Source organism: Carcharodon carcharias, chromosome 19 (assembly GCF_017639515.1).
Source record: "Carcharodon carcharias isolate sCarCar2 chromosome 19, sCarCar2.pri, whole genome shotgun sequence".
In the NCBI taxonomy this organism is placed as follows: Eukaryota; Metazoa; Chordata; class Chondrichthyes; order Lamniformes; family Lamnidae; genus Carcharodon; species Carcharodon carcharias.
Window position 1 is genome coordinate 96,015,069 of NC_054485.1, and position 8,569 is coordinate 96,023,637.

Consider the following 8,569-nt stretch of genomic DNA (forward strand, 5'->3'; position numbering starts at 1 on the left):
GCCCTGCTAGGCTTTCCACCCCACCCCCACTAGAGCTGTACCTTGAGTGCCCTACCATCCATTCTTAATTAGCACATTCGTTCAGATAATATCACCAGCTTCAACGCCTCTGTGTTCTTTTGTTCTTTTGTCTGTGACATCTTTTGATTATCTGCTCCTATCACTGCTTGCTTGTCCCTACAACCACACCACCACCACCACCCCCGAATTTCTCTCCCCCCCACCCCCTCACCTTAAACCAACTTATATTTCACCCCTCTCCTTATATTCGCTCAGTTCTGTTGAAGGGTCATGAGGACTCGAAACATCAACTCTTTTCTTCTCCGCCGATGCTGCCAGACCAGCTGAGTTTTTCCAGGTAATTCTGCTTTTGTTTTGGATTTCCAGCATCCGCAGTTTTTTTATTTTTATCTCTGTCTAAAGTCGTGTTGTAATTCAGGATAATGCGTGTGTTTTAGGCTGTGCGATCATCCTCACCGTGAAACTGGATTCCCGTTGGTCATTTTCTATTCATTTTACGGAGGTTCTGGGTTTAGATTTCTTTCTGTCTCTCTCCAGCTTTCCTTCTCTGTTTATTTCTTCACTTTGCGCTATTGAAGTCTTGAAGAAATAATGGCAAGTGAATGGAAAGCCTGTTTATGAGATAAACCCACAGCAGGGTAAGTGAACTGCTTCAGAATGGGCAGGGAAAGACTTTACACATGGGGATAGAGGGGCAGGAGTTTGAGAAGGTAGGAATCACAGAGGAGGCTGTTAAAGGGGGAGATTATACAGAGGGAGTGGGAGGCTGCTGTTAATTTCGGAGGGGGGGGGGTAATTAAAATGAACATGGGGACAGGGTGCTTGTACATGTTTGAAATAGTGAGGGTTCGCAGCTGCATGTTTTAAATGGTGAACGTAAATGAATGAATAGCTGACTGATGATATTATACAGAAGTCCAGAGAGATACGGGTGGGTTGGGAGGTGGAGGGCGGTGCTGGAAGGAGTGCAGGGACTGTTTTGATGGTGGGTTGGGTATTATATGGGGGTTTGAGAGAGAAGATTGGAGTGGGCAAATGCGGGGTTAAAAATGGTGCGTGGAAATTGGCGGCCACAAAACAATGGCAGCGATAAAATGATGCGGAGATGGAATAATCGCCTGTTGATAATCGCAGGGAGGAAAAGAATGGGGGCTGGATAGTTGCGGGAGGGAAAACAAATGAGTCTAGATTTGGAAAGAGTACTTTGTGGCTTTTGCTTGTATTGGATAAGGTATAATAAAGAACTCTGTTGAAGAAAGAGTTAAAGTCTATTTTTTGAATTGTAAATCACGGGAAGAGCGAGAACCCAGTCCCCCACTATCACAAATTTTGCAGTCGAGTATCCCACACTTGGGGACATCGCAGGCGTTAGCACACCCGAAGTGCAATGGGCTAGCCTCGTCCTGGAAGAACTACCTTCATGATCATGGTATTTTTTTTTGCAAAAATATACTTTATTCATAAATCTTCAAAAACATTTCAAACCATTTCAAAATCACCATCACAAAAATACAATCAGCTTTAACTTTTACAACATGAATCACAAGGTGTATCAGTACAAACAATGAATATTACAATCATTGGCAGACATTCATTTTGAGCTGTACATCCGAGGGGCTCTTTACAGTTCCCAGTCCCTCGGTGCACTACGGCAGAAAGGTCTTAGGCAGCGACCCTTCCCCATTGTGCCTTTGTGGCGGCTGCCCCAAGCTTTAGTGCGTCCCTCAGCATGTAGTCCTGGACTTTGGAATGTGCCAGAGTGCAACAACTCGGTCGGGGACAACTCTTTGCGCTGGAAGACCAACAAGTTACAGGCAGACCAAAGAGCGTCTTTCACCGAGTTGATGATCCTCCAGCTGCAGTTGATGTTTGTCTCGGTGTGTGTCCCTGGGAACAGCCCATAGAGCAGAGTCCTATGTACCAGAACTGCTCGGGACGAACCTTGACAGAAACCACTGCATCTCTCTCCAGACCTTCTTTGCAAAGGCACAATCTACAAGGAGGTGAACAACGGTCTCTTCCCCACCGCAGCCACATCAAGGGCAAGGTGCAGAGGGGTTGAGACTCCTGGCGTGTAGGAAGGATCTGACAGGGAGGGCTTTTCTCACCACCAGCCAAGCTACATCTTAGTGCTTGTTGGAAAGTTCTGGCGATGAGGCATTCTGCCAAATGACTTTGTCAGTCTGCTCGGGGAACCATCCCACCGGGTCCACCCTCTCCTTTTCCCTTAGGCCCTCTAAGACATTATGTGCCGACCACTGCCTGATGGACTTGTGGTCAAAGGTGTTTCTCTGCATAAATTTTTCCATGAGGGACAGGTGTAATGGCACTGTCAAACTACTTGTTGGATATTTCCCTGGGCTTTGCATGTTGTGCCAAAGTGAGTAACTGGAACAGCAGTAGGCGTAACACATTCTCAATAATAATCTGCTTCTCTAACAGATTGGGAAAGTAGGAAGTGCAGCACAACTGAACTCGTGACAGAGTAACATGCAACATAATACTGAGTTACAAAAACAAAAACAGAATTACCTGGAAAAACTCAGCAGGTCTGGCAGCATCGGCAGAGAAGAAAAGAGTTGACGTTTTGAGTCCTCATGACTCTTCGACAGAACTTGAGTTTGAGTGCAAGAAAGAGTTGAAATATAAGCTGGTTTAAGGTGTGTGTGTGGGGCGCGGAGAGAGAGAGAGAGAGAGGTGGAGGGGCTGTGTGGTTGTAGGGACAAACAAGCAGTGATAGAAGCAGATCATCAAAAGATGTCAACAACAATGGTACAGAAGAACACATAGATGTTAAAGTTAAAGGTGGTGATATTATCTAAACGAATGTGCTAATTAAGAATGGATGGTAGGGCACTCAAGGTATAGCTCTAGTGGGGGTGTTTTTTAAAAAAAATAATGGAAATAGGTGGGAAAAGGAAAATCTTTATAATTTATTGGAAAAAAAAGGAAGGGGGAAACAGAAAGGGGGTGGGGATGGGGGAGGGAACTCACGACCTAAAGTTGTTGAATTCAATATTCAGTCCGGAAGGCTGTAAAGTGCCTAGTCGGAAGATGAGATGTTGTTCCTCCAGTTTGCGTTGGGCTTCACTGGAACAATGCAGCAAGCCAAGGACAGACATGTGGGCAAGAGAGCAGGGTGGAGTGTTAAAATGGCAAGCGACAGGGAGGTTTGGGTCATTCTTGCGGACAGACCGCAGGTGTTCTGCAAAGCAGTCACCCAGTTTACGTTTGGTCTCTCCAATGTAGAGGAGACCACATTGGGAGCAACGAATGCAGTAGACTAAGTTGGGGGAAATGAAAGTGAAATGCTGCTTCACTTGAAAGGAGTGCTTGGGTCTTTGGATGGTGAGGAGAGAGGAAGTGAAGGGGCAGGTGTTGCATCTTTTGCGTGGGCATGGGGTGGTGCCATAGGAGGGGGTTGAGGAGTAGGGGGTGATGGAGGAGTGGACCAGGGTGTCCCAGAGGGAGTGATCCCTACGGAATGCCGATAAGGGGGGTGAAGGGAAGATGTGTTTGGTGGTGGCATCATGCTGGAGTTGGCGGAAATGGCGGAGGATGATCCTTTGAATGCGGAGGCTGGTGGGGTGATAAGTGAGGACAAGGGGGACCGTATCATGTTTCTGGGAGGGAGGAGAAGGCGTGAGGGCATATGCGCGGGAGATGGGCCGGACACGGTTGAGGGCCCTGTCAACGACCGTGGGTGGAAAACCTCGGTTAAGGAAGAAGGAGGACATGTCAGAGGAACTGTTTTTGAAGGTAGCATCATCGGAACAGATGCGACGGAGGCGAAGGAACTGAGAGAATGGGATGAAGTCCTTACAGGAAGCGGGGTGTGAGGAGCTGTAGTCGAGATAGCTGTGGGAGTCGGTGGGTTTGTAATGGATATTGGTGGACAGTCTATCACCAGAGATTGAGAGGTCAAGGAAGGGAAGGGAAGTGTCAGAGATGGCCCACGTGAAAATGATGAAGGGGTGGAGATTGGAAGCAAAATTAATAAATTTTTCCAAGTCCCGACGAGAGCATGAAGCAGCACCGAAGTAATCATCGATGTACTGGAGAAAGAGTTGTGGAAGGGAGCTGTGCGGATCCGCCCTCACGCCTTCTCCTCCCTCCCAGAAACATGATAGGGTCCCCCTTGTCCTCACTTATCACCCCACCAGCCTCCGCATTCAAAGGATCATCCTCCGCCATTTCCGCCAACTCCAGCATGATGCCACCACCAAACACATCTTCCCTTCACCCACCCTATCGGCATTCCATAGGGATCACTCCGTCCGGGACACCCTGGTCCACTCCTCCATCACCCCCTACTCCTCAACCCCCTCCTATGGCACCACCCCATGCCCACGCAAAAGATGCAACACCTGCCCCTTCACTTCCTCTCTCCTCACCGTCCAAGGACCCAAACACTCCTTTCAAGTGAAGCAGCATTTCACTTGCATTTCCCCCAACTTAGTCTACTGCATTTGTTGCTCCCAATGTGGTCTCCTCTACATTGGAGAGACCAAACGTAAACTGGGCGACCGCTTTGCAGAACACCTGTGGTCTGTCCGCAAGAATGACCCAAACCTCCCTGTCGCTTGCCATTTTAACACTCCACCCTGCTCTCTTGCCCACATGTCTGTCCTTGGCTTGCTGCATTGTTCCAGTGAAGCCCAACGCAAACTGGAGGAACAACATCTCATCTTCCGACTAGGCACTTTACAGCCTTCCGGACTGAATATTGAATTCAACAACTTTAGGTCATGAGTTCCCTCCCCCATCCCCACCCCCTTTCTGTTTCCCCCTTCCTTTTTTTTCCAATAAATTATAAAGATTTTCCTTTTCCCACCTATTGCCATTATTTAAAAAAAAAACACCCCCACTAGAGCTATACCTTGAGTGCCCTACCATCCATTCTTAATTAGTTTAAGTTTAATTAGTTAAACATTCGTTTAAATAATATCACCAACTTTAACTTTAACACCTATGTGTTCTTCTGTACCATTGTTGTTGACATCTTTTGATGATCTGCTTCTTCACTGCTTGTTTGTCCCTACAACCACACCCCCCCTCCACCTCTCTCTCTCTCTCTCCGCGCCCCACACACACACCTTAAACCAGCTTATATTTCAACTCTTTCTTGCACTCGAACTCAAGTTCTGTCGAAGGGTCATGAGGACTCAAAACGTCAACTCTTTTCTTCTCCGCCGATGCTGCCAGACCTGCTGAGTTTTTCCAGGTAATTCTGTTTTTGTTTTTGTTTTGGATTTCCAGCATCTGCAGTTTTTTTGTTTTTATAATACTGAGTTAAATGTAGTCCTGTGTACAGACTGATTTCTGAGGGGATGTTGGGTGGATTGGGTGATTACTGAACATTAGTGTGATGGCACAACAATAAACTATGATCACCCATTTGGACATATTAATGTCTGTTGGCAGTTACCAAGCGCAAGGAATATATCTTGTATGAAGTGCCCAGCATTTCAAACAAGTTGAACAATGTAGGACATCAATGTAGTTGCAAATGTTAATCATCTTTCTGCAGCGACTTGAAATCACTGCATTAACATAATTTCCTTCCCTCTGTAAACATTAATCGCTGATGCGGGTACTCCAATAAATGTAGGGTTCCTTTTTATTCTGTGGAGAGGACATGTGCCCTGGACCTGATGATATATGTCTTAGGGCATTAAAATAAGTGGCTGCAGAGATTGTAGATGCATTGGTTGTGATCTTCCAAAATTCCTTAGATTTTTGGAATGGTCCCAGCAGATTGGAAAATCACAAATTAACACCTCCATTCAAGAAAGGGGGGAGCTAGAAAGCAGGAAACTACAGGCCAGTTATCCTAACATCTGACACAGGGAAAACATTAGAAGCCATTATTAAGGAGGTAACTGCAAGACATTTAGAAAATCATAATACGATCAGGCAGAGTCAACATTGTTTTTGGGAAAGGGACATCATGTCTGTATAATTTATTGAAGTCCTTTGAGGAAGTAACAAGCAAGGTGGGTAAAGAGGAACCTGTGAATGTGTGTACTTGAATTTGCAAAAGGCATTTGATAGGGTGCCAACATCAAAGGTTGCTATACAAAATAAGAGCTCATGGTGTAGGGGCCAGAGCTTACAATGGGATTTTTATAGGTTAAGTGAGTCGGCAAAAAGATTGGTGGCTGGAGTATAATGTGGGAAAATGTGAACTAGTCTACTTTGGCAGGAAAAATAAAAAATCAATAGGTTATTTAGATGGAGAGAGGCTGCAGAAGTCTATTATACAGACAGTGTCCTGCTACATGAATCACCAAAAGTTAGTAAGCAGGTACAGCAAGTGATTTGGAAGGCAAATGGGATGTTGGTGTTTATTATGAGGGAGAAGTGTTGCTATGGCTGTACAGGGCCTTAGTGAGATCAGACCTGGAGTATAGTATACAGTTTTCGTCTCCTTAAGAAAGGATATAATTGCATTAGAAGCAGTGCAGAGAAGATTCATGCAACTGATTCCTGGGTTGAAGGGGTTAGCTTATGAGGAAGGTTGAGCAAGTTCAGCCTGTACCCATTGGAATTTTGAAGAAAGAGAGGTGATTTTATTGAAGTGTAAAAGATCCTAAGGGGAGTTCACAGAGCAGATGCTGATATGATGTTTCCCCTTGTCGGGAAGTCTAGAATTAGGGGGCACAGTTTAAAATTAGGGGTCTCCCATTTAAGACTGAGATAAGGAGAAAGTTTTTCTCTCAGAGGGTTGTTGGTATGTGGAATTCTCTTCCCCAAAGAGCAGTGGTGGCTGGGTCATTGAATATATTAAAGGCTGAGTTAGGTTTTTGAACAAGGGAGTCAAGGGTTATGCAGGCAGACAGGGACGTGGAGTTGAGGCCTCAATCAGATCAGGTGTGACCTTATTGAATGGCAGAGCAGACTGGGGGGCCCAGCTGGCCTACTCCTGCTCCTAATTCTTGCCACCTTGTATTCCTGTGTTCTTGTGTTCCTGTGTTCCTGCTTTCTCGAATTGGAAACATCTCTTTGAGTAAAGCGATCCCATTACGAGGCCTGATTCCTGATTCAGAACCAGCAGGACATTTAGAAAATCATAATATCAGGCAGAGTCAACATGGTTTTTGGGAAAGAGACATCATGTCTGTATAATTTATTGAAGTTCTTTGAGGAAGTAACAAGCAAGGTGGGTAAAGGGGAATCTGTGAATGTGGCGTACTTGAATTTGCAAAAGGCATTTGATAGGGTGCCACATGTAGAACATAAGAAATTGGAGCAGGAGTAAACCATACAGCTCATCGAGCCTGCTCCACCATTCATTACAATCGTGACTGATCTTCGGCTTCAAGTCCACTTCCCCCACATGCTTCCTGTATCCGCTGAGAGACTTAAATCTGCCTACCTTAGGCTTGAATATATTCCTTAAACACAGGAAATAAACAGGATCCCTCTCTGCAACAAAACTCTGCTTTGGGAAAGTAAACTCCAATCTGCTGCAGTCCTGGTTTGTCGGTTATTCTGGGTGAATATTGCAATGAGTTGCAGTCGGTGGGGCAAAATGTGTGAGGCTCAACACTCTCTCCGGACCTCGTTTAATTCAGCAGAGGATCGATCCTATGGGGCCAATAACTTTTGAACATCGATTACGAAAGCCGTGACATCCATCTAAAGTGTGTTCTTATTTCTAACTCCTTGTTTTGTGTTCACTGTTAACTAATGTATTTATTTCTGTTACAGAAGGATTGGGCTATATGAGAATGAGGATGAAGGTACGGAACTCGGGGAGAGAGAATGCGAGGTTCTTGAGCAAATTGATATAAAGAGTGACAAGGGATTGGAGCTGTTGGCAGGCTTAAAAGTGAACGAATAAATAGGTGATTTATGTCCCAGATTGCTGAGGGAGGCAAGGGAGGAGATTGCAGGGGTTCTGACCCAAATGTTTAATTCCTCTCTGGCCACGGGGTGCCAGATGACTGGAGAACAGCTAATGTGGTTCCGCTATTTAACAAGGGTTGTAGAGATAAGCCAGGGAACTACAGACCAGTGAGTCTCACGTCAGTGGTAGGGAAACTATTGGAGAAAATTCTGAAGGAGAGAATCTATCTCCACTTGGAGAGGCACGGTTTGATCAGGGATAGCCAGCATGGCTTTGTCAGAGGGAGGTCATGCCTAACAAATTAGATTCAATTTTTTGAGGAGGTGACCAGGTGTGTACACAAGTGTGGTGCAGTTGGTGTAGTTTATATGGATTTCAGCAAAGCCTTTGACAGGGTCACACATGGGAGACTTTTAAAGAAGGCAAATTCACATGGGATATGGGGTAATTTGATAAGGTGGATTCAAAATTGGCTTAGTTGTAGGAGACAGAGAGTGATGACAGAAGGCTGCTTTAGTGACTGGAAGACAGTGTCCAGTGGCGTACCACAGGGATCTGTGCTGTGTCCCCTATTATTCGTCTTTTATATAAATGACATAGATGGACTATGTGGGAAGTTGGATTAGTAAGTTTGCGGATGACAGAAAGATTGGCTTGTTGGTTAACAGTGATGTTGAGTGTCTTGGGCTAAAGGAA

General features: G+C 45.4%; 1 non-coding gene across 1 annotated transcript; it reads right to left on the bottom strand.

The window, feature by feature from the left end:
- Positions 1–1,310: 1,310 nt before the first annotated feature.
- On the bottom strand, positions 1,311–1,472 carry LOC121292060. The gene has a single exon (XR_005946180.1). It is a non-coding gene; the product is annotated as a U1 spliceosomal RNA (small nuclear RNA).
- Between the last annotated feature and the right edge of the window lie 7,097 nt (positions 1,473–8,569).